We start from the raw sequence: 25535 nt of genomic DNA on the forward strand, positions 1-25535 counted from the left end.
AAGTTGTTGAAATAGTGGAAAGGAAGAAGATCGACGGGGTGCAGAGTTGATGACGCGAATAGCTTGTTTCTGTAATGTAACGAGGGGTGACAAATGGGTGGCGTAAGAGCTACCCCAGGATGTTATACAGTAGGTTAAATGACAGTGAACGAAAGCAAAGTATAAGCCCACAAGGATTTGAGTGTTAAAATATGGACGCGCCCGAATCAATGCCCTTATACCGAAAGACGCCTTTTTAACAATTGAAACTACATGCTCATCAAATTTAAAGTTCGAATCAATGACAACGCCTAGAAAGTTAGTACGGCTGCAAAAGGCAATTTTTTTAGAATTTAGATAGAGACTTGAAAAAGTAGGAAGTGTCTTGTTAGGGGAGCAATAAAGCATAAAGCAGGTTTTACTAACGTTAATGGATAGTTTATTTGATAAACACCAGCGCTGAAGCGAAAACAAGTCAGCTTGCAATTTAGACACTAAATTACTAACATCGTTATCACTGGAGAAGATAGTTGTGTCGTCGGCATATAAGATACATCGAGAAGTTGTTAAGCACTGAGGCAAGTCATTAATGTACGTCAAAAATAGAAGAGGCCCCAAGATTGACCCTTGGGGTACACCTTTGTTAATATTAGCCGGGTGTGACGTCTGGCCGTTAACGCAGACTACCTGACGCCTGTTTGAAAGAAAACTTTTTAAAAGAGTTAGGGCAGGTCCGACAATGCCATAAAGCTCTAGTTTCTTTAAAAGAATGCTATGGTTAATCGTGTCAAAGGCTTTAGATAAACCCAAACGTCGCACTGGTTCCTCCCGGCGGCAAGCATAGAAATAAATAGAAGTGGCTGAGCGTTGCGTCTTCCTGCAGGACCGCCGGAAGGGGTTCCGCCCGCCGCTGGTCTTCGATGCGTCGCTCGATGGCCGGCGCAGCGTTTCCGCCCGGTCCGCTCCCATGCGACGCGTATCCGTCGCCCGAGGCCCTCGCGTGAGGTCCGCAACTTCGGACGTGTCCTATATAATACTCGATCCTGCCGACACCGCCGGCGGCGGCTCTGTTTCTCTCCACGGGCCGTTCCTGCACGCCCTGGCTGCTGTTGGCTTCGCGCAGACTTGGCTCGGCTCTCTACGCAGGCGGGCGAAACGTCGAAGGCTCGCGGATGACGGCTTGTATTGAGGACGCGACGTGAACGTTCCGCCAAGAAGGCGGACGCTGGAGTTGCGGGAAAATTAGCGGAATAACCAAGAAATGCAGAATAGTCTGGCAGGAGTTGCTTGGAAGAGGACGCCGCAACTGCAGACTCGGATTTTTTTTTTTGTCTCAAGAAAAGTACATATCTTGAAGTAGCACGCTGGCGCTGCTTAGGTGGCATGAATCTTGATATACTGGACACGGGTCTAGCTGGTCGATGCGAGCGATAAGTGGGAAGGATGGCACCTTAGTAATAATCCTAATCACTGCCATCGTTTTATTTTATATTTCATTTAATGAGGCAGACGATATCTTGCTGTCGAATTGAAGATGAAAGATGAGGTACACGGGCAATAATACAAGCATGATCACAGGGCGGCCATTGCGCGTTGCGAATGAGTGCAAAATGCTGCGAGGAGAACTGCTTGGTTCTGGAAGGTGGAAAGAGAGGGGACAGTCTGTAATGAAATTAGTGAGATTACCCTAGCCTGCTATGTGAGCTGGGCGCGAAAACGGGCACTAAAATGATTAATACCATGATAATGTGCACTCATGCGTACAGTGATTTGCACACACTGGTCCGGTCCTATGCTTTGCAGGATAGTCCACAGCGCTTTGGTCGTACAGGATGCACCCCACTCAGTTTCCGTCTAGAAGAAAGCGGTTCTCACTGTGAGGGCGTTACAGACGCTGAACATCGCGGACATTCACGTACGAGGTCTTGGCCGTCCCGTATGTCACACAGTGGGCAGGGTCACTTCGTTACAGATTGATCCCTAAGTGCCTTGCGTAGGCGACATTCAGCCAGGGTGAGAGGGCAGCCAAATCGAAAGGGCAAGATCGGCAGCAACATCCGGCGGACTCCCGGAGTAGGAGATCCAAACACCAGTTATAGCTCAAAAAATTGAAGGAAGCTGACACTAACGCATGAGACTTGAAGGCAGCGAAGCTGTGCGCAACCTTCACGACCATCACGGCGTTTAAGTCCACGATTGCAGCCGATTTGCTTCTTCGATGCCGCAACGACCTTTACTCCATCTATGTTGCTATAACGGCGAAGAAGAAGCAACTCGAAGAAGCAGAACTGATGAACGGGATTCGAACACTTAAACTAGGCGCCCGAAGGTACAACGTGTGCGCTGTCACGTGTTCTGTGTGGAGCAGGTGGCGTGATTCCTCTCCCCACAGTCACAGCCACGTGAGTAAGCCGTTTGACTCGGGTACTAACTCACGGTCGTAACCGAGTGGGCAAGACGACTGCGTCAAACTCCGTTCATCTGCCAGACACAGGCTCAAATCCTGCCGGCGATATCTTTTCTTTCTACCGTTATACCGAGTTTTGTAAAACGCCGGAATCAATGAATTGTTAATAAAGAATCATGAATGTTTTCATCATCATCAAGTTATACCAGATTGTCATCGCCATTACGTCTTCCGACTTCGTGGTGGGCAGGTGTCGGGGTGCCGCGAATCCAGGGAACGGCCGTACAGGTCTACGGCCACCAACGGCACGGATAGCAAAACAAGAGCAACACTTCAGTTTGACCGAGTGCATACGGCTACCGCGGCTATAGGAGTGTCCGGCAGGACGCGCCCTTCCTCGCAGAAAAAAATCCCCAGCACCGCGATCACCAGCGACGTCGTTGACACCGGAGGTCCTACCCAGCTTCCCCATGAGCGATCACAGGCACCGTCGGGTCACTCCTTGCCTCTTGACGAATGTGTTCATCAGATTAACGCAAGCGTGTATTTTTACGGGCCCGTTCCTTCTTCAGCACGCCGCCTTGGCGGTGCACCTCGTAACTGGCCCACCTCATCTGCGCGTGAACCATTAATCTCGACTCCAGGGCGCCGTTTCACTTGTCTCGCAGCCTCGCTCCCGAGTCTCTGGCCTCCGGCATCTCTGTACGGTTTCGCTACACCGTCGGTTGTATGTACACAACGATGGCGACACGACGAGGAAGGCGCGGTTACATCCCTGCGTATCGAGGAGATGTGTCCGGAGATAAGAACACTAACCGTGGGCGCTGTACCGTACAAGGGTGTGTGGGACGATGAGAAAGATTTCCTTTCGAAGTTGGAGCGTGGGCATATATCATAGAATATACAGTCACTGCGTGGCTCTGGAAGTTGAGTACGGTAAAAACGGCAAGAACGGCAGGTTCCCCTCTCGTCTCTACATTATTTCAGACATGCATGGTGACTTTACCGCTGGGCTATAAAGCCACGCCGGAGGACGACGTCGATACCTACGTTGGTGTTCCGCAAGGCTCTGAATTTCCGCGTATCGCTATCGCTGTTCCTTGGGCGCCTCTGTCGAAAAAAGAATATCTTGGGAATCATCCTGATTTATGTGCCTCGGTGTCCCTATTTCACGCCCGTGAACTGTGCGGTACATCCTCTAGCGTAAAAATCAGCGGAGGCCTTTCTGACGCCCCCCCCCCCCCCCCCCCCCCCCAACGTCCATCTATCTGTCTTCGCGTTTAGAGTCTACAGAGACGTATAGTCTTTGAAAAATTTTCTATGCCACAAAAAAAGTTTCTGAGCCGTAAAGAAGTCATTCGATGCTTGAGCCTAACCTTGATGTGCGACGTAATTATTTTTATAAAAAAGCGGTTTCGCCAGCTTTCTGGCATAAAACATTTCGGTCTCACCCTGGGGATCGGCTCTTGTATGTGAAATTCTTTGTCGCCTATCAACCTCTGACATGGTCTAGAAATTTTTGACAAACACTGTACATACTGGTGTTAAATACCGAAACGCCTGTATAAGGTCACGTTCAGTGTGCAGCTCATCGTCGGAGTGTTCGAATTTTCGAACAGTCACGTGTACGTGAGAAGTCTTCATATCACCTTCACCCAATCTGGCGCAGGAAGTCGGGTGGATTACATGGCTGAACTCGCCCGCCCGTTAAAAGACTTTCTCTCTCTCTCTCTCTCTCTCTCTCTCTCTCTCTCTCTCTCTCTCTCTCTCTCTCTCTCTCTCTCTCTCTTTTTTTTTTGTTGTGCCGAATTTTCCACTGCTAGGAACCTTCTATCGGGTATGATAGAGTTAACATCCCTAATGATGATGTTCGCAGTCGCAGTTGCGAAAAAATGATGGCAAAAAGAAACAGAGTAATATGACCTTTGTACGCACTGTAGCCACCAGCTGCGGCCCGGCGACAACATTTATGAAGAAGGCGGTGCCCGGCGACGTACACTGCAAGCCAAGGTGACAGCGCTGCCTCCACAACGCCGCTACCACCACCCTTTTCCGACGACCGAGCGCGCGCGAAACGATTTACGGCGCCGCGTCCACTTCGATCTTCGGCCAAAGCACGCATGTGCACACACACGGACTAAGATGGCCGGTATATGGAGGGGGCCGGTCCCAGCGGTCGGCCGAGCCAAGGCAAGGGCTCGCCGCGCGGTTAATGAATGAATGCCCCGAAGAAGAATCGGCCGCGGACACCACCACCGCCTCGGGACCCGCGAAACGTAATCTGATCTCCACCGGCCGCCGCGCCACGCAGGAAGGAGGTTCGACTGCCATTTTTCATCGGCGCGTAGACACGGCCACGCGGCCGCCGAGCACCTTTCCTCGCTTTTCGTGCATGTTTTCGCGTCGTCTGCTTGGGTTTATTTCGCTTTTGTCTTGGCTCGGCTCGCCTTGGCTGCGCTCGGCTTGTTGTGCGGGCGAGCCGGTGGCCGGTGCAGACGACCACGCGCTGAGCACCTTTCCACGCTTTTGTCCGTTGCCTTTACTTTTCTTTTTTTGGATTGTCTGATTTACTTGACTTGATTTGGCTTCGTTCGGCCCCTGTGGAGGCAGGCAGTGGCCGGCACTGCTGCCTAACACGCACTGCCCCTTCGTGGCTTCAGTTTATATGAGGCGTGAGTTGAGCTTGCTGTTTTGCATCCCGTTCGTTCATTTTGTTTTGTTCGTTCGTTCAGGAATGTTCGCTCGTTAGCTCTTCCCCCCACGTTCGCTGATCGTCGACAGCGTTCGTGCAGTGCTGTACGTGTTGTTTGCTTGCCTGGTTTTCGCAGCGCTGGCATCTGTAATCCGTAAAACCCGTTGGTTCGTTTTTTGAGGCTAACACTTAAGCGTAAGGAACAATAACTGATGTTGCAGTTTTCTAAGAGCTGCATAGTAAGCATAAATCGGTCGATTGAGGACAAGACTGGGAACGGCGGGAAATTTGGTAATTTTTGCCTCGTACCAAAGTGACATTAAAGCGCTGGTGACAAAATCTGCGAAAACAGTTTTCAAAATAAGCCGGCAAGTGACATTGCCGTCCTTCATGTTAAACCAAATAGACCACAATTTCCGACCTTTTTGTAAAGTTTGAGCGCGAAAGATCAAGCGGTTTGTTCAGGCAAAAAAAATTAAAAGGCACCTATTTTTTGTCGTTCTTGTAACACCCTGTATATGGCAGAGCGGGAAGTGAAGCTGAGGTTATGAGATTGATTGATTGATTGATTGATTGATTGATTGATTGATTGATTGATTGATTGATTGATTGATTGATTGATTGATTGATTGATTGATTGATTGATTGATTGATTGATTGATTGTAGGGTTAACGCGCCTACGCAACGTAGGCGATGAGGCGCGCTGTAGTGGAGGGCTCCGGATTAATTTTGAGCACCTGGGCATCCTTAACGCATTAAATGAGAAGTCCAAGAAATAACCTTTGGTCTGGCTAAGTAGTAAACGAGGACCAGCACACCTGTATCCTAATGAAGCAGACGATAATACGCAACGCAGGCTGGACACCACCAAAGAGAAAAGCCAAATGTCTCATGATGGTGGAGCTAAGTGGGTGAGTCATTTTCACAAGCTTTGACCCCTTGTAAGGAACGGTATATACTAACTGTAATCACGTAGATAGTATTTAACAGACGAAGCTAGCATCGCATTCAGAGTGGGTTGCAGTCGCAATCGTTCCGCTGTGCTCGAAAGACGAAAGAAATCTACTCACGTGACAGGGCCGTCATTAAATGCTAACCTGACAGCGCTGATTTACTTGTTAAGCAAAGTGGTCGCAGTGTAACTACTCGCCGACTATAACTAACTATCCACCATGGCGAAATCTGACAGTAATCACGTACACCGGCGATCGCTTCTCGCCAGACGATCGCGATGATTGGGCTTGTTACGGGCCGGCCATCTTCGCGCCGTTCAAAAAGCGCGCGCGCGCGCGCCAGGCCTAATCCGGCGGGCAAATCGTGCCCGCGTGTATAAATGCTCGGCGGCAAATTGCGTGATTGCCTTCTCAACGCAATTTTGGCCGCGCGTGCGTTACGCGCGGCTATTAGACGCCTCAATCGCGCCTCGAATCGCTTATTACAGGGACAGTGCAAAGGAGCCGCGCGGGTCGCAGACTCGACTTAACCTGAAGGTGTTACATCCTGAACACCATCTACCCCTCCTTCCCCCGCTTTCCCGCAATCGGAACGCGATAATGCCAGAACTGGATGCGAGAAAGCTTCCGTCGTAATTCGCCGTCCTGCGTCTTCCTTTCGCCGTTCCTGTGACCTCGCAGTTGCGTCTTCGAATTTCCCGTGCGTGAATGTTTTTCTCTCTCTCTCTGAACACGCAAAAAGAATGAAGCCAGCACTGACCGATTCCTGCCACCCGTACTCATGAAAGCAGCTGCCAATCCGCTATACTGCAATTACGCTGCAGACGTCTAGGTATTTCTTTTTCTTTTTCTTGTTCTTTGGGGATCTTGTTAACCTCGCAATACCTCTTGACGCGCCCTGACAGATTGCTTCATTCTCTTCTGAGCGGTCCAACTAGCGCCCCGGCAACGGCAAACGTCGCCTCCCCGGCGTCTTCTGAGACCCGCGTTCTTCTAAGAGATTGCTTTTTCATATTTCTTGGTGGGTGGGGGATAGTAGCAGTGTGCTGTCGCCCTTCTATCCGTGTTAATCCATTGAACAATACAAAAAGTTTCCGGCGGGAGGACATAAACAGCTGTTGCCGTTGGCCAAGTTGGTCTGAGTGGTGGTGATGATGATGATGCGTAGTGAGAGACACGTACCCAATGGGCGGATCGGGCAGTCATGAGTAAGTTGGAAAAAATAAATACCTCGTCTAACTTAACGGCCCCGTATAAAGGATTTTTTTTCTTCCTCTTCTGGTTCTTCCTGTTCATCTTTGTCTTTTTCTTGTCCTTGTCCATTTGGTTGGTTGGCTGCAGCCACAACAACTATCTTCTTCTTCTTCTTCTTCTTCTTCTTCTTCTTCTTCTTCTTCTTCTTCTTCTTCTTCTTCTTCTTCTTCTTCTTCTTCTTCTGCTCCTTCTTCTTCTGCTCCTTCTCCTTCAACATCACCATTATCATCATTTGGTGATAAACGTACCCACTTAATGGGCTGGCTAAGGCTTGAGGGTTGTCTAATAATTCAAGAAGTGTTCTTTAGAATTCCAAATAATGATAAAAACTACACTTTTTAGGGCTGGGGCCCATAAGTGATTATACTAATCAGCTAGCATACAAGTCTTCCGGTAGCCATGATGAATTCGTTAAGGAGGAAGTAAAAATTTCTTTTCTTGCTTTGCCAAGGCAGCTAGCACCGAATGAAAGAAGAACTGAAGTTTTTAGTTCAAGTCTAAGGCATTCGAATGGGACAGTAAGGTAACGTTTTCTTTGCTCCGTTCCTTCTTCCTCTTTCTTTTCTTCGTTTACCCTTCCACGTCTTCCTTCCCCCCTTTTTTCATCCCTACTTCAGAGTCTTCTTGCCGACTTGTGGCGAGATCTAGATCTCACGTCTACGCGAGAGGAAAGCCTCCGGGGCCTTTTCTTGGCAGTGCGGGAAGGCGACTTTTCTGGGTTGACCTCAATAAGGCTCTAATTGTCGCCCAAGTCTTACGCAACGTGTTAGAGTCGCTATCTCTGCATCTTTCCCCGAGGCGCTTGGAGTCGGACAAGATGAAACGAATGACACGTGTCGGCAGCTTCTCAGAACACCGCGGGCCAGCACTTGTTCGACGAGATCGAGGGGAAGAAGACGAAGAGGCAGCTATGTTTCCTTTCGCCACGCTGTCGTGGACGTGTTCGAGTTGTGGCTGTTTGCGCTCCTGCGAGCTTAGTCGAGTTTGTTTGAGAGCTTAGATGACGTTTTGAGGTTTTCACGTTTTCACGTTTATTGATCTCGGGCAGAGCCTATGGAAGGGTGGGAAGCGAAAGCTGAGGTTTGGCATGGGAAAACCAAGGCTGAGTTTATTGGGGCTTTGCACTTTCGCTTTTAGTTATTACCGACAAGCGTCCTGTGTTTAGCTGTGACTGACTGACTGACTGACTGACTGACTGACTGACTGACTGACTGACTGACTGAGTGAGTGAGTGAGTGAGTGAGTGAGTGAGTGAGTGAGTGAGTGAGTGAGTGAGTGAGTGAGTGAGTGAGTGAGTGAGTGAGTGAGTGAGTAAGTGAGCAAGCGAGCGAGCGAGCTAGCAATCGAGCGAGAGAGAGTGTTTAGCTGTGAGTGAGTGAGTGGATCAGTGAGTGAACGAGAGAGAGGGTTTAGCTGTGAGTAAACGAGCCATCGAGCGACGAGCGAGAGAGAGAGAGAGAGAGAGAGAGAGAGAGAGAGAGAGAGAGAGAGAGAGAGAGAGAGAGAGAGAGAGAGAGAGAGAGAGAGAGAGAGAGAGGACACCACTCCGAATGTATGTAGACCGAATGTATACTCCCATTCGGTCATAGAGACCGCGTGGAAGAATACATATAGTTGAACAAGACAACATGAAATGCGACGGGCGGGCGCGCGAGTAAACGACCAATCACCGCCGAATGAGACTGAGTATATGAACGAGATCATGAAAGCGATCGATTGAGCGAGGAGCAACAACAGCTCGCGTATTCTGCGTTGTACGCTTATCGGAAATAGCGACCCATCCTGCCAACGTTTCACAAATATACAGATGTGACCTGCCGTGGCGCCTCTTTGCATTAAAGTCACTTACATTGTTTCGTAATGCAGAAAGACAGCTCAATCAACCGCCTCTCTCGCGCCACTCTTTTGAATTGCGCGCCGATTCCGAGCGACCTGCATACCGGCGACATTTTGCCATCCGCGGGCGCAGTTTCGCGGCTTGCGGGGGCGAGACGAGTTGTTAACAGGAACACGTGGACGCATCATCGCGGCGATGAAATGGCGTGCTGCGCGTCCGGGAGAGGTAATTTGTTGCGTGTGTGGTGCGCGCTCGCGCTCTGGGCGTTAGCGGGTCGTCGTTCGTTCGCGGGGGGATCGGCGCGTTGCGCGAAAGTTGCAGGGGCAGGAGCTCATTAATTGGATGATTGCTGGCTCTGGCGGGCTCGTGTTTCTTATGCGCGTCGCCTCGGTTGCAGTGATTTATGTCCGAAACGTGCGCGGCTTCCTCCCTCTTATCTTCTTTCTTTTTTTTCCCCTCTATCGCGCCCACGCCTCATTATCTCCGGAGAATCCGACTTGGACGGTGTACGTAGTTAGCGCGTAGTTTCGGTCCTCACGGAGACGCCTTTAACACTGTTTTACTCGTGCGGTGTGAGGCGTGAAGACTTAGCAGTAACACCACAGCGTCCTCTTGTGAGCGCACTGACTATCGGGCTTAAAAGAAACAGTCGTGGATCCAAATGCAGCCATCATGCTGTGGTAGAAAGCTGTGAAGTTAGCATTGTATGGGCGCGTTACTCCATTTGACTCCATACTGTGACTCCATTTGGCCGTTCCCGTCCACATTGACTCTGTTTGGCGGTTTGGCTCTACAATTACTCAATTTGGTCATTTGACTCCTTGCTGACTCCATTTGACCACTTGTATCCGTGTGGCTATTACATTTTTCAACTGCGTACTGAGTTTAATGTTGTCAGGAGACTTACGCAACCGAACATCTCCGGGCCGGTTTCTCGGTCTGCTTCGACATTATGATTAACCTAACCCTCTTTATTAAGCGAGTGTTCATTCTGAGGGCACGCGAAAACACTGAGCCACTAGCGAGCACTGTCCACGACAGGCGTTTTACCTATGACCTTCCATTTGTCGCTGAACTGTGAATAAAGATCGCTTCTGGACACATTTGCGATCGGCTGAGGTCCCTGAATAACCAATAGCTTCACCTGGAGCGTCCCTTTCTACTTGTCCTATTTTTCAGCTGCATAAATAGCACCTCAGGATTAACGTCATGTCGGATAACTAAGCGCCACGTGTTAATAAACTTCTAAAAAGAAACTTTGTGTGGCCACGTATGTATGTATATATTGCAAGAGGTCCGTTAATTCGCGCGCGTACTCCGGGCTTTTCTCGGCGTCACTGAGAGCAGGGAATGTACCCCTCTTGGAGGGAGTTGTACTGCGTATACCAAATAAAACTTCAGTTCAGGGGAGGCCTATAAATTCGCTCACTGTAGTTTTCGGGGCGTTGCGAGGCCGCCGCTCAAATAATTCAAATTCTTCGGCAGGCGCAGAAGGATTTGAATTATTTCAGGGACCTCGAATAATTACTCGAGAGCCTTGTCTGAGTGTGGACCACCTATCCTTGACGGACTTTCGCACCGGCGTCATCCATCTTGGTTCCGTGATGAATAGACGCCGCGCACGCGTGAACGAAGGTATACCACTATGACACGGAGCCACCGTTCTCGGAAACCTCACAAACAAGGAAAACGAACAAAATTAAAGAATAGTGAAAAGGCATTCCGTGGAGAAATCTCTGAGAGACGGGAACTAGGGGGGGATGGGGGCGGCAAGCTGACACAGTTTGCTTTCAGAGTCAGCCATCCGAATTTAGTTTTCGCTTCACGGTTGAGGGGGCTGCACGGAACGCCGTCGCGCATCGAGGCGCCTCCGCCACTCAGCCGCAAGAAACCCCCTCCTCCCCTCCCCCCCCTCCTCATCCTCCTCCTCCTCCACCGACTTTATGGCTGCACGGCTATACCGTTGTACGTACGCCAGCACCGTCGTCTAAAGCGATCAAGTAACCCGTGAAGTCACGCACGATTGACACAGCGGTTTCGCTTTAGGCAGGGCAAACCCATAACTGAATGGCAGGAACCGGGAGTGCGTTACCATGGGGAGATAGGGGTGCTGTTAGTTACTCGGCTGTTGCGTAAGCTATGACGCAACGAGCTTGCGGTAGGCGTTTGGGGGTAGCCCGGGTGCGGTTTTCTGACACTCGCGATGTAGGTTCGTACAAGTTCGCCGCTGTAGCAACAACAAAAATGTCGATATTTTAGCTGTTTCGCCTGCCTACATTTAGTTCTTTGCTGCCGAATTGACAGAGTGCTCGCTTGCTTTGATCTATAGCAGACGTATGTCACTGCGTGTTTTTAAGTGTGTAACTACGGTAGATCCTCCTTATATAATGACCTAGTAGCGACAGACAACTGACTTCGCTATAAGCAATACTTCGCTAAAAAGGGGGATGACTTGCTCTTCCTTCACTGCTGTAAGAAAACTTAGAACAAAGCAAGGATTCGAATAAGGGGTTTTGCTATAATCAAGATTTACTGCATTTCTCCATAACTCATTCTGTCAATTTTTTACAACACATCGGTCTCTGAAGACAGAGTAGACCAGGAAACCGCTGCTGCGGTGTAGTCTGGCACACGGCCGCCGTTCCTGCGCAAGCGTGTGCCAGGATTCAAAAGGGAAGTTGAACGCGTTTCTGCGCTCGCTCATCGGTTCTCAGCGTGTTGGTTGTTAAAAACTCTCCGTACCGCACGAGTTTCTGCTGCTCGACCATTGTCATCATCATCATCATCATCATAATTATCATCATCATCGCTGTCGGCACCATTATCACTGTTAGTGTCGTGGCTCATATTGAAGGGACTTTGGGAAATCTGAAATGTCTGAGGGGTTCCGTTCCCCAGCCCGAAATAATTCTGAGAAGGCTCGAGACTGGATGACGTCATCATAATCATCATCATCATCACCGTAGTGTTTGCTGTTCGCCGTGCGCCGTACCGGGACCAATTTTAGGGGCGAACCTTATGGGCTGGGCCTGTTGGCGTATCTTGTCGTCGTCGTAATCGTCGTCGCATGTAGTCACGGTACTACAACACCGGGGAACGCGCTTACGCCTCGCGCTAGAACGTAACGCGTACTAAAAAAAAAAAACACCGGGACACTCTTTTACGTCTCACTCTAGAGAGCTTGGAGGCTTTTACAGCAAAGCAGTATATCTCTATCCCCAACGGTTTCATCTCGTTGGCAAAAACGCCAAGGCACCAAGGATACACTTATACACTGCATGCGTCGCCCCTCCTCGGGTTTCATGTTAGTGTAGATGACCAGGGATTTTTTGGGGTTAGGGAAAACTTTCCAGCAAATACATCTCTCTCTCTCTCTCTCTCTCTCTCTCTCTCTCTCTCTCTCTCTCTCTCTCTCTCTCATCGGCGTTGTGCATGCATAAAACCAAAGTCCGTACTATGCGCGCTTACAGGTTACTACCCGCTACCGGCGGCAATGTTTGTCTACGCCACAAACATCGTTGACGTAAACACTCGCATACGTACGGCTGCGACATAAAACTCTATCGGCCGACCGTGAACGATGCGTCGACACGACGCAGCATCTTTAAGCGAAAGGGAAGCGTGGCAGTAAAAGTTTCACGCAGACATAAAAAACCAGCATGCGACGGAAGAAAGAAAGAAAAAAAAAAAAAAAAAAAGAAACGCCCGAATCGTAGAGGCGGGCAGTCGAGAAGAAAAGACCGGCTACCCGTAGCTAGTCTAGCCCTTTGTCTTTCGCGCTGCCTCGCTTCTTGCCTGGCAGACCGACGTCCGCTAGCGAAAGGGGGGCCTCTCGTGCGATCGGACTACGCCGTCACCTCCCAGAGGCAATACCTTGTGGTTACTTCGATTCTCAGTTATCACCAAACCTCCGGGATAATGTCTCTGGGTTCACAAACGTGTGTTGTCCGGCAGCTTGCCGCAGTTCAACGACAAACGAAACTGTTTCTAGTTGTTGAGGAGGTTCGTTTTAAAGCGTGCGTTTGTGGCGGTGGTGTGGGCCGTACACGCATGGCTTGACTGCCTTGGCGGCCGCCGCCGTCGCCGCTGCCATGTCTGCCGGCCACGTCCTTGGGTGGCGGAGCTGAGGGACGCCTGCGCTCTGTCTACCGTGTAGCGGCTTCCAGGTGTATGCATATGCGTGGAAAGTACGGCGCAAAATGCACACGCAACAACACGGCGGCTGCCCTGCAGGCATAAAGGGAAGAAGGGCGGGGGAGAGGAGTAGCTGGGAGGTTGCCTCCGGCAGTGCTTGGCGCGTCCATTTGGCCCGTCTCATTAGGCCACCATTACGAGAGTTCAATGCGGCTGCTGTTTTCTGAAGCTTGGGGCATGTATACACATTTTCAACTATAGTTCCTCCGGGGAGCAGGCATTTTGTTATGAAACTGGGCTGGTGCAGTCGACGGGATCACCTAACTGCGTATGCCCAGCACAGTCCGGCATGATGTCAGTATGTTATAATTTTTTTACAGAACTCAAAAGGTCTGCTCACGATGTATTAGTGCCTTAGGGAGTTGTAGCATGCCCTAACCTTCGTGTGCACGTCATGCTGTGTCCAAGGAGCCGTACAATGTTCCTCTACTGTCCTGCCAGGGTTCGAATTCTGGTCAGTGTAATGAGCTACAGGTCGACACGGGCACATTACAACGGAGCACGTCAACTAAACGTTTCTTTTGAATCTTGCCCCTAACTGCCGGTAACTGCCGCCAGATCGTACATACGAGGTCGCGGGTTCGATTCCCGGCCGCGGCGGCCGCTTTTCTGATGGAGGCGAAAAGCAAAAACGCCCGTGTGTACGAGATTTCGGCGCACGTTAAAGATTTCCAGGTGGTCGAAATTAATCCGGAGCCCTCCACTACGGCGCGCCTCATTGCCTGCGTTGCGTCGGCGCGCTAAACCCTACAATCAATTAGATCTTACATACGGGTAACTAATGCATCGTACTCCGGTCCTCCCTGCCAAACCTGTGGACTCATTTGTGTGTGCTAATCCACGAATTGATGTACAGGGTTCAGATTAAGCCACAGCCTTTTTTTCTTATATCAGGGCGCATCGCACGCTTGGCTGTCCACCCCAAACCTCTCTGGAATGCTTGCACAGATTTGATCAAAATAAAAAAAAGACGCTTGTTTTGACTCGACGCTCGTTTGACATGTGCACCCTGGCGGCTTTGGCTCATGCTGCGCCTTTCTATAATCGAAGCATAGATAAGTGGTCTTTCCTTTTGCGTCCGCAGCGTGTTGTTTCCTGTGAGCCGTCAACGATCACCTGATCCGACACATGGGTCATAAACCCACCGACGAGGGAGTTAGTGTCATGCCATCAGTGAAGTGTGAACTCTATATGGGTGCCCGATGGATGGACGACGTCCTGCCAGACATTTCCGTCTGGACAAAAGCACGAGGTGCTGAAAACTAGGCATGTGGACTGATATCCTGCACGTGGCGTAGGTGCCTTCTTCGTGTTGTACCCCCGGCGCAGACAAAAAGTAAAGACCGCCCTTTTTTTCCGGAAATGAAACGTCGATCTGTGATCGATCATGTTTACTGCGAATTGTGGGCCCGTCTGTTCTGACACCTCCTCATGTCCGTTTGTCGGTCGTTGTTTCTTTTGTGGACGGTATACGTTCCCGTTCTCTTCGTATTATCGTCGCAGTCACGTAGTCAAGAGGACGTTTGCATTGGACTGTGACAGTCGTTTTGGTCACGACGAGTAGCAACTTGCAGTGCGTCGTCTGAAAAACCTGTAAAAGAACGCTTTTCAGTCCGCTCAGATATGTATGTGCCATGGGTACACAATGGCCAGACATGAGAACGCGTGCCAGAAAACAGAAAACATTAACGCTGGTATACACCATAACACAAAATGAAGCAAGAAGACGCTTTTAATAACTTACGACTTTCCCTTTATGCATAACATATCTATACACCCGCCAATCTTCCATATTTATACGTGCGTGTAGGTGCGGCCGCTTTAAGCACAGATTTGAACAATAAAACGCACGTGATTCGGAGCTTGAATCAGAACTACGTGGCCAAGTCTTTTTTTTTTTCTTTCTTTCTCGACCGCTATGATATGTCGCGGTTTTATAATTGCAAATTTTATGTGATTATGTAGTTCCGGAAGTGGAAGAACCGTTCATCCTGCTTCGTTTAACTTGCACCTGCTGGGAAACGCACAATTATAGGCAGTGCCTGCACATCTTCAGGTTCGTGTCGTGTCAAAAAATTCGAAGCCCTGTCACTTAATGAGAGGAATGGTTGGAATGCGAAGCTTTTTCTCTGTGCGAAACCCAATCATCCTCGACCATCTTCTTCGTTAAATGAAAAGGGGTTTGAAATGTTTTTTTTTTAATAACCTGAGTAAGTCCGAAATTTGAACTCAGATGGTCGTCGATTCGAAATCGGATGAAAGTTGACTGCATACCGCGAGGGGTGCGGTCCCCGCTTCGAATCCGACATGGGAAGCTTTTTTTTAATTGAGGGGCTTGATGTGCGTCGCTTATCATCATTCGTTTTGCGAAACCCATTGGTTAAAGTTGGCTTTCCTGCAGTGCGTCTTGGCGTGGCGTCCCACTCCATCAGGGACGCTTTACACATTAGAGAGTTTTACCAGTCCGTCCGTTCCGTCGCGTACGTAGCTAGCATGTTGACCGGGACCCGTCTGGGCACTTGGGCATTCGTCACTGTAGGGGGATTAGTTCCGCAGGCCTGCCTTCTCCATATCCGCACCTCCTCGCCCTTCCGCGCGCGCAGGCGCAGACCGGTCCCCGTCAACCCGGTAACAACGTAACGAACGGAACGGACGGACTGCTAAAACTCTCTATTAACTCCACACCACGCTAAGCTGCTGTGACTTGTGCCACCTATTGATGAAGGAGATGAACCAGTATCTATCGGTAGACAGATTTTGATCATTGTTGGATGTCATAACAACACTTCTTTCTTCCTCACTTACTCGCTGGCTGTCTTGCATTATAGCTGGGTGGTTCATTTCGCGTTAAAGGCACTAAAGTGCTGTCTGGAACGGTAAACAGTCCTTTTTTTTCGCACAAATGGTATTGCACGCCCCCAATTTCCCCCTCCAATAGCGCACCGCTTTGCACAAACTGTGAACCCTTCATTGAGCACGAATCACGAATTTACGGTCGAAATCATTTGCTCCGTGAGATTGGTTTACATTAATTTTAAGAGTTGGACCGGGAAAATCATTTTTCGATGGGGATTTTATGCCTCAACGAACGGTCATGTTTAGAGGTGTCCGAAACTAATTTCTTTGCGAAGCATGGTGAAGATCGTGGCGTGACGGAGTACAACGTACTTTTCGTCTAAAACGGATCCCCTGAAACTCCAACGAATACCATATTTGCGCTTTAGGCGTTCATTTCGTCAGGTATTTAAATTTATTGTTTATTGATATACTGCTGTCTTTGTATTGGTGGTTCTGCGCACGTTATTCCTCTAACGGTGCTGCTCTGCCGTTTTTCAACTCCACCATTCGCCGACTTTGCAGTTTGCCATCAGCGCTCACTAAAATATGTCGTTCTCCAAGTTTCCATTCGTCAAATTTAGCGTTCTTCAAATCTACCGTTCTTCAAACCTACCGTTTGCCAAATGTGGCATTCACTATTAACGCATTCGTCAAATCTACCGTTCGCCAAATCTGCCGTTCATAATTATAGCGTTGGTCGAATTTACCGTTGGTCGAATTTACCGTTCGTCAAATTAACCGTTCGTCAAATTAAAGGGACACTGAAATGAATTTGTCAAGCTCCCGTTTTTGCTTGCACTGCGTAGAGTGGCTCAAATTAGCACACTTTTCATCGTTTATCCGGTTGACAAATCGGTAATTATTTTACAAAGCGCGAAAGAAGAAAAACTACCATGCGCGGTTTGCGGCGGCCGCACCAACTAAGGCTGTGACGTTGGGAGGAGGGGCGCCGTGATTGGACGATGCCCAAGGTTAGCAATCAAACAAGTTTCGGTTTTGGTTTCGGTTTTGTAAAACATAACCAATGGCGTTGTTGGATGGGCATTCTCAATATCTCAGTAATCATCGTACCGCGCTTCTGCCATGTTGTCGGCTGTAAAATGCACAAGATAAGCCTCCCAGGACGGCTTGTAGTCGTAGCATTCACTAGCCGAGACCTACGCAGTGTATGAACGCCCTCCGCGTACCCGCAGACGCCCAAATGTCATGCGCTTTTCCCCCATATTTGGAGCTTGCCTCCCTCATGCCTGTATCGTAAAAAGCGTGTTCGCACCAGGCCAAGGGTCTGTTCATTCTGGCCTGTGCCCACTGCCTGCAAGCAGTCGGTGCTTATGGCAACAGCATGCCAACGAGAACAGCACGTCCGCCAGGTCGTCGTTTTGTGAACTAGTTCATGTAACCATGAACGTTGCGGCCCAAAAAAAGGTGAACTCAATATATAAAACATCGGCGGAAAACAAAAAACTTAACTTACAAAAAAAAAAACACGTACCCGCGGGGATTCGAACTTGTGACTTGCAAAACACTTGCGGTGACATACCTAACGCCCCAGACCACTGAGCCACGGAGCGGGTTGCGAAGGCCTGGCTAATATAGGGTATATATTGTACAACCTGTTTACACTTTCATTTAGTTTTGGCATTTCAAGCAGCTTAGGTGACTATTTGTTGTACTGCGCTCGTGCAGTAAGCGTCGCCCGAGTTTCCACAGTAGCTCACGTCTAGCAATTGCATTTCGTAGACGGAAAAGCGTTCGCAGATGCGTAGTCGTGCTGCTGACCGCTGTGCTTGTTCGCCCAGCGCAAAAAAGTGCTTCCCGCGCCCTAGTTTTACGCTGTACGGTAAAAATATCAGTTGATTTTATTTCCTTAGTACCTATATTGACTTCGCTGACTCTTCTCCCGCCTTCAAGAGGCCTTATATTTTCCTACTGGCGTACCAGTCAGCGAAGCGTCGCATGTGCGCTTGTGCAGCGCTTGTGTGAAGCGACCTTGACTTGGAGCTAGATACAGTGTACAAACAAACCAAGTAAAGAAAGGCACATTCTTCCATTCACAAACGTGTCCTGGCTTCGTTTCAACTAAGCGAACGAATTGCGACCAAGCAATTTTTTTTAACCTTCTTGATTGCGACGACCCGCCGGCGGCCGGCGGACGAAACGCTGGGCCGACTGACTCTGTCTGAAGGCCGGGGAGCCGTGCAGTACCGCAGCCAATTGCCAGCTCATCCCCTCCTGACGTCACACGAAAACGCCACAGAAAATGGGCGAGCGTAAAGAGAGGAGGACAGCATTTTCGAATTAGTTTTTCTACTAAATAAAATTGCGTAAACGCGCTAGAGTGGTCGAAACATGGCCTGGGGACTCCAGACTACAATTTGCGCTAGTAATCCCGCAATGTTTACATATCACTTCAGTGTCCCTTTAACTGTTCTTCAAATTTACCGTTCTTCAAATTTACCGTTCTTCAAATCTAACGTTTTTTTCAAAATTACTGTTCGCCAAATCAGCCGTTGACTATTATACCGTTCGTCAAATCTACCACTCGTCAAATTTACTGTTCGCGAAATCCGTCGTTCTCCAAATTTTTTGTTGATCAAATCTACCATTCGCTAAATTTGCCGTTCGCTACACCTACCATTCGTAAACTATACCGGTCGCCAACTGAGCCAGTTACTGTCTTTGCTATTCGTAACCCCTCTAATTTCGCTATTTGCAATCTTTGCCGTCCGCTAGCGCAGTCCATCTGCCCCCTCTTTGCGTGCCGTCGTTCCGCGTATTATTTCATTTTTTCTTCAATTACGAACTGACTAACTCCGCAACGTGCTCCACCATTCTGTGTAATGAATGTCCCGCAAGCCGACAGCTTACTCTGCCGTATGCATACATGACGTGCCGTTCAACTTGTGCTCTCCCAGCGCTACCGGGCAGGGCGCGTGTCCCTCCGTCTCGCCGGGCTTCCTGATGCGTATTCGGACGGGGAACTGTGCGTAGCCTTGATTTAGAGCTCTGTTGACCGAACCCGACACCCGTGTCCCGGCCGGGCTTGTAATGAGAATCTGCTAATGATCGGCTTCGCGGGAGGACAGATGGTCCCTCGCTGCCGACGTCGTCCGCTTCTTGTAGCGCGCTCTTCGTTCCGTTGCGACACCGCCACGGTATGTGGTGGGCTTGTTGCCTCGAGGAGTTGTTTTTACTTTCGTCTTTCAGGTAAGACCACGCCGTAGGCGTGGAGACCCCACCTTCCTTCACGTTTCTTGTTCTTTTCGCGTCTGTTCCTTGGTTAGTTTTATTCATTCGGTGTGAGATGCCACGCTGTCTACCGACGGGGCTATTTCTTTAATCATTTGAAAGAACTAGGTTTAAGACTTTTTTTTTCAGCTGCGCGTCATGATTTTTTATTATTTATTTTCTCGTACCGTTCTTGCTACCGTGTGCTCCTGGTGCGGGAGACTGGATTTAGAACAGACAGGAAATAGAAGGAGGTAATTAAAGGAACGTTTTGGACCCCCTTCGTTGCTTCTTAAAAAAACAAAACTGCGCTCTGTAGAACTGCAAATTAATTGCTTCTGGTTGTGACGTCAGTCGCAGCTGCCATATCCCCCTACCGCTACGCTTCTCTTTTCAAGCGCTGGCCTATCTATCCGCACCGTTATATTGCCGTGTCAGCGCCGTTATCTTGCTTCTGCATCTACGTCTACCTCAACTTTTTTTACGGCTGTCTGTCAACAGTTTGTCAAGTTAGAGCCCTGTATCTATGCGTTACTGTACCGTTAACTTGCCTCCACCTCTGCAGCTACGGGTTAAAGGGACCCTGCAACACTTTGTTTCGTTTCACTTTTTTTTCGAAATCTTAAATGTTTGCAGAACGTAGTCAATCAACACACCAGGCACTTCAATTAGGGGCTCGCAAAGTACACCAGCAAAAAATTGCTACTGCATGCCCGTCAGGTCACTTAGAAACTTGCTCAAAAGCATTTTCTCTTTTTCCCGGTCTTTGCGTTCTTCTACCGTTGGAATTACGTCATCAAAGCGGTGTAGCGGCTATTGGCCAGCTTTCCTTCTTCAGTTGCAGCAATGGACGCATTCGATAGCCACCTTAAAAAAGAAAGCAACAAAAGAAAATCAGTATCGGAAGGCGTAACTGCTGCGACGAGCAAATCACGCAGTGCGACTCCGTGCTGGCGGTAACTATAGCTTTCGCAGTGGTTCCAGGCGCGAAGGAAAGAGGGAAAGCGTTTATCCGAAGGGTTGCAGAGTCCCTTTAAGTTTGAGCACCCATATCAAAACGTTGATATACTGTTATCTTCCATCTACCTCTACCGCTACGTATACATCGGCATTTCCCACAGCTTTCTATAGCAATAGTTTGAGCACCCGTGTCAATACGTTCGTTATCTTGCGTTAACGTCTACGTCTACCTACGTCTACGTCTACCTGTATACGTTTTCTGAGGCTTTATATCAACAGCACCCGTATCAATACGTTCGTTACCTTGCTTCTACGTCTAACTGTATGCGTTTTCTGGGGCTCAATAGCAACAGTTTATGTTTGAGCACCCGTATCAATAAATTCGTTATCTTGCATCTGCGTCTACCTGTATGCGTTTTCTGGGGCTTTATAGCAGCAGTTTATTAAGTATGCCATCGCTCATGACTTCTCGCTTGTCCCCCCTCCGATGTGTCGCAATGGCGCCTCTAAAAACCCGCGCGCGTAGTCCTTCTCCCCCTCGCACTCCTTTTCGAGCCGAATCGACTCGGAATGTAGTAGGCGGAGATAGCGGGCGCTCGGCTCACCCGGAGCGCGGCGCACGCGCACTGGGCGCAGACGACAGCGCCGACGTCCTCTAAAAAAAAAAAAAAAAAAAGAAGGGAAGCAAGAAGGCGTTGCTTGTCTGTCCCTGCGAGCAACTGCAGCTAGGCGGAGGCGGCGGCGGCGGCGGCGGCAGTGGAGACATTCGATCTCTATCCAGCGACACCTCGGCCCCTCCCCCGGGCGCCTCAGAAGCCACTCAGTCCTCGGCTTCGGCAGCAATCGATATCACCGCCGCTCCGCTAAGGCGAGAGGGGGAGGGTGGCACGGGAGCCCAGTCGGCGACGTGGGAGGCCGCGGTGCCCCGCTGCGTCTTTCGACGGCTTCCCGCCGGCTTTGGCGATGGCGTCCCGCTGAGCTCCCACTCGAGCCCTCCATCAAACTGCACGCGCCGGTGCTGGTGAATCCTGACCGGCTTCCCGCGGTCGGGGTGAATGTTAACACGACCTCGTGTCGCAGCGAGGAGCTGTGGATGAGCACGTTAGAGGAACGGTAGCGCCCGCATGTTTCTCCGCTGAGCGGTTTATCTCGCGTATCGGCGTGTTGCACGCGCCGAGGCGCTGTGCTGGCCGCACGAGGTCGCAGGTTTGCTGTCTTCCAGCGGCCGCTCCATTTAAGATGGAGTTGAAATTTCAAAACGCCCACGCATGGGAGAGTTCTACCTAGAGGACGAGGTTGCGAGTTCGATTCCCGGCCGGGGCGGCCGCTTTTCTGATGGAGGCGAAAAGCAGTAACGCCCGTGTGTACGAGATTTCATCGCAAGGTCTCCAGGTGGTCAAAATTAATCCGGAGCCCTCCACTGCGGCGCGCCTCATCGTCTGCGTTGCGTCAGCGCGTTAAACCCTACAATCAATCAAGAGAGTTGGGCCTACCTTAAAAACCTCGTGGTGGTGTAAATTCGTCCGCCGCACCCAACTAAGCGTGGAACATTGGCCAGTCGTTCGATAAAAAGGGTGCTTTGTCCCGATAAAATGATACCAATTTGGTCGCAAAGTTTGCACGAATACTCTAGGTGTTATGGAAAACAGATGAAACAGCTGCGCCCCCTGGGCCACTTTCCGGCAATTTCTCTATGACGTCACAGAATATTATCTCTTTCATTGGCTGCCGCCGAGCTAAGCCACCTGCAAAAAACGGGACTGGGAGATTGTAGAAGGGCGTTTAGTTCCGTTTTATCGTGCCACTTGAAGCTGACAACAAACTAACCCATAATTGAATACAAGGACCGTTAATAAGAACCGCTAATCTGATATTGTCGAATGGTGTACTTAGTCTGCGCGAATTATTGTTACTATCGGGGCTGTTCGCAATAGAATCAATTCTTCTTATAAAACACTGCGCTAAATTGACATTGACGAAGGCGAAGGGCGCCGGAACACAAGATGCACACATGCGAAAGCGCTTTCGTGTGTGTGCGTCAATTTAGAGCAGTGTTTTATAAGTAACGCACCGACTAGCCCAGAAGAAATCTCGCATTGAAAACGGGCGAAATTCTTTGAGCCTTATTGATTTTTCGCTCTCTGAAAAGCCGCTTGCGTACGTATAGCAGATTACAGGCGGTCAGATTTCGCAACAAAATATGTGGTAACGCGCAGGGCATGCGAACTCTACTTGCGTCTCCAGCATCTTAAAATTTCAAGCAGTGAATTTTGTCTCAAAACTACCACCACTCGTTCTTTTATAAGTCGTCGTTGCCCGCGAAAGTTGCTACACCGATTCTTTTGCATCTTTAAAACCAGCCGTTCCTACATTCTAGGCATAATTTTTCTCCGTATCGCGTGCCCCTCAGCTAATGCGCTGTAAGAAAACACATTGTTTCTTCGTCCTATGTGCGAATCTTCTCACCACAGCATCCACGCTCCAAATTCGCTAACGACATGCATACGTATCTGCATACATATTGCACAAACCTGCCGGAGGAAGCCCGTAATAAAGCAACAAACCTTAGACAACTCGTGCATAACCGTCAGTACTGCGGTTCACGAATGCGTGGGCTCGAGCCATCATCCCAATCTCATCCCCCTCTTTCGCAACCTCGGCGTTCCTCTGAGATTCGTGGTCGCGTGTGAAGAACTCATCGCGACGACCTCCTTCCCCTCGTCCCTCCAGCAGTTCGTGGAGAATCGATAACGAACACATAAAAAAATAAGAATTCAAAGCAAGTGGAATTCGCGGGCGTGAAAAATCCCTGCTCCCCCGCAGCGGCGGTTACTGGGTGTGCACGCCGCCGGGAAGACGCACGGAGCGCCGCGTCGCGGCGGAAATTAGCATAATGAACGTCGGAGGAGGCCGACGGAGTACAGCTGGATGACGTAACGCGCTTGTTATTCGCTTGCCGGAGAGTACTTCACTCGGATGAACCCCGTTCCGGGGCCCGATAGGGAAACATTTCGAAACTAAAACAATATCGTTCCGCGCACCTAGACTGCTGCGGCGACGGCGCGCTTGTAAAAATCAGTCTGGCGTGAAATCGTCTGCTTGCATGCAACCTCGCGCCGTCGCCATAATCCATCGTGCTGCTCGGCGGGTGTGTGTAAAAATGTATGCCGTATACGTGGAGGCTACCGAATTTTGTCCGGATTGAGTAGATTTGTTTAATCTACTTTCGTGTTCGCTCGATTTTTTTTTAGTTTCTCGCGTTGTGTACTACAAACTTGCATTAGCCGGTATTGCTCCACTCTTTTTTTTTTTTTTTTTAGCGCTGGCGGAACAGTGCAGACGATCCTGTTCAAAGCACTAGTATTTGAAATAAAAAGGCGCAAAAAATGTAATGACTAGAGGGAGCTCTGGGAGCAAGTATGAAGCGTTTCAAACGGGTGCGGAGTGGCTCTGATCCATCTCTTGTGCAAGCCCGCCACGGTCCATCAAGCCAATATTTCCATAATGGTACAGCCCACGGGCTTAACGCAAAGAAAAACGAAACGGCCGATATACCGCACGGGTGGAAAGATTTTTTCCGTGTTCCGTCTATTTCCTTAGCACCTCGTATGTAATGGTCCTCTGGCACGCACACAAAGCTGCGCGTGTGCATGTCTTGGGGGAGGGGGCGAAAGTAACGAACAACGTGGACAGTTTTTTGCTTTGGTCCTGGTAGTGCAAGCTTGTAAACAATGAAAGCGAGAATTGGGCGAATAAAATTAGCGAAAGAAATTCCACGAAGTGAACCTGTATTTAGCGTTCATGAGCATACGTTTTGTAATTTCTGCCGGCATTGTTCATCGAATCATTCTCTTATCTTCCATTACCCTGCGAAGCCAATATTCAGGGTTAGTGCATATGTGCTCACGCGCAAGTGCTGTAAGTCGTTTCACTGAGGTGAATGCGAGTAGTACCGCTCGGGTAACGCCGCTTTATTATGCGCGGTAGCAGACGACGCGCTTCAAGGTCTCCCGCCTGCAGCGCCACCCACCGACTATCCTGGGTGTCGCCTAGCAACTCGTTTTCGTGCTCGCGCGGCATTCTTTACCTCTAGGACCTTTACTGAGGAGCTTCACACGCCGACAGAACGACGTTTCGTAGCAACACCCTGATATCGTGTGTGGTGTCGAAGTCACATCAAAGTATGAAAACACTAGGTCCTTTTTTATGTAAGCCCATAAGACCCCACAAAAAAGCGCTATACACTAGACCCCATAAATTCGGCTTCACCGCTATACTTAAACGCATTGTTAGGATGACATTCTTAGGGGTAATAACGAGCAGTCTTGTATTTAGATATGAATCTAATAAAGTGTTTTATGAGGTACCCAAAATGACAAATGTATATACCTATATATATCTGGACGGCAGCGTATCGCGCGTGAAGTGCAGACGGGCAGGTTCTGAGGGAAAATTAACCCTAAATTGCTTAGACATTAAAAATGCTCACGAGGCCGGTGTGCCCGGAAAGATGGAAGATCACTTAAAGATAAGGGAGGACGTTTCAGGCATCAGCATAGTGATAGCGCGCGCACACACCCAACAGGTGGTTTCAGACCCTGTAGAGACTTCCGTCGTCCACGTCTTTCGTCTTCGGCTTAGACCACTGGGAAGCAACGGCATTTTCTTCGGCCGCCTCGAATGCGCTATAGCTAAATCCACGCTCGCCGTCGAAAAATCCCCATTCCCTGGGTTGCTCGGTTTCCTCCAAATCTGCTGCCGAGCCGCCACCACTCGAACATCCGCGACGGAAGCGGAAGTAACGGGGAAGGAAACGCTAGCTCAGCCGGAAGAACAAAAAGAAAAGAAGAATGAGAGTTCCGGAAACGAAAGTGGTATTGCTTCGCGCAGTACGCCCTCCAGGCCATGCGTATACTTACGGCCACAGTGCGTGGACTTCACCCATCCACGTGTTTCGTCGTTCTGCTTCAGAAAATCTCGGTTTGTTCTCGTCGACGCCGTGAGGTAGAAGAAAAAAAAATAAAGTAGAACGAAACGAAACAGAGTGTGAGAGAAAGGATTGAGTAAGAAAATGAGAGAACGAATGACAAGAGAAAACGAAAAAAAAAAAGGAAGAAACAAAGTCGGTTCTGCTTCGCTACTCCCGGCGAGGAACCGTGTGTTGTCCCACATCCAGGTATATATACCTGGCT

General features: G+C 49.5%; 1 protein-coding gene across 1 annotated transcript in view; it reads left to right on the forward strand.

The window, feature by feature from the left end:
• LOC144142699 (uncharacterized) overlaps window positions 1–25535 on the forward strand; it is a 101197-nt gene that overhangs the window by 39310 nt on the left and 36352 nt on the right. The window lies entirely within an intron of this gene.

Source organism: Haemaphysalis longicornis, unplaced genomic scaffold, assembly GCF_048455015.1.
Source record: "Haemaphysalis longicornis isolate Haplotype H1 unplaced genomic scaffold, Haemaphysalis longicornis Haplotype H1 scaffold_6, whole genome shotgun sequence".
Taxonomy (NCBI): Eukaryota; Metazoa; Arthropoda; class Arachnida; order Ixodida; family Ixodidae; genus Haemaphysalis; species Haemaphysalis longicornis.